This window comes from Citrus clementina, unplaced genomic scaffold (genome assembly GCF_000493195.1).
Source record: "Citrus clementina cultivar Clemenules unplaced genomic scaffold, Citrus_clementina_v1.0 scaffold_3, whole genome shotgun sequence".
Classification (NCBI taxonomy): domain Eukaryota; kingdom Viridiplantae; phylum Streptophyta; class Magnoliopsida; order Sapindales; family Rutaceae; genus Citrus; species Citrus x clementina.
This window is the reverse complement of record NW_006262339.1, coordinates 24262846-24263547: the sequence shown is the minus strand read 5'-3', so window position 1 is coordinate 24263547 and position 702 is coordinate 24262846. Positions and strand designations below refer to the sequence as shown.

Here is a 702-nt window from a genome sequence, read left to right as displayed (position 1 = left end):
AACTGAAATGGCTGATGCTTCAATTGCAGTCACAAGTGACTCCGAAATTTCATCTCCTCTGTTAAGTTGGTCATCAATGAAAGTTTGGATATTTTGTTGACACAGAGCAGAATAGAGATGGCTAGTAAAGTTGTCTCGGGTGTCCTCTCCTCTGAAACTAACAAAAACATCATACTTCTTGTTGTTTCGAGAAGAAGAAGCCATAATCAACAGAAACAGTTGAATTGATTAGAGAGAGATTTTGATTCGGATGAAAACAATTAATGAACCAAAATGTGCGTGACTCTGTAGAATAAATCGATGCCATGAACCTTCCTTCAAGTTCCGTGATAATTTTTTAATTTCATCTCATTGTCAAACCACCGCCTGATAATTTTTTAATTTCATCTCATTGTCCAACCAGCAGTATATTCTAAAAATATTTTTTTTAATTTCATCGTGCACTCCACGATGATTGATTAATTATTGCCACTACTTTGTAGGCTTTTAGCTGAAAATTCCGCATGCATGAACAGCATGCTTTTCAACCCACGGCTCCCGTTCTTTCATACTCATAACTGTCAGCAAGCAATAAGCAGGGTGATATTTTAATTTTTTTTCTCTCAATTTATTTTATCGGTCCTCGTCACTTAATTGTATTTAGTTTCAAAATTATTCTTTTTTTTTAATAGCTCTTATTCATGTTTCTTAGGGTTGATTGTT

The 702-nt window shown here is 34.5% G+C and overlaps 1 pseudogene; it reads right to left on the bottom strand.

Annotated features, from left to right (window-relative positions):
* LOC112099741 overlaps nt 1–255 on the bottom strand; it is a 42888-nt pseudogene extending 42633 nt beyond the window's left edge.
* Between the last annotated feature and the right edge of the window lie 447 nt (nt 256–702).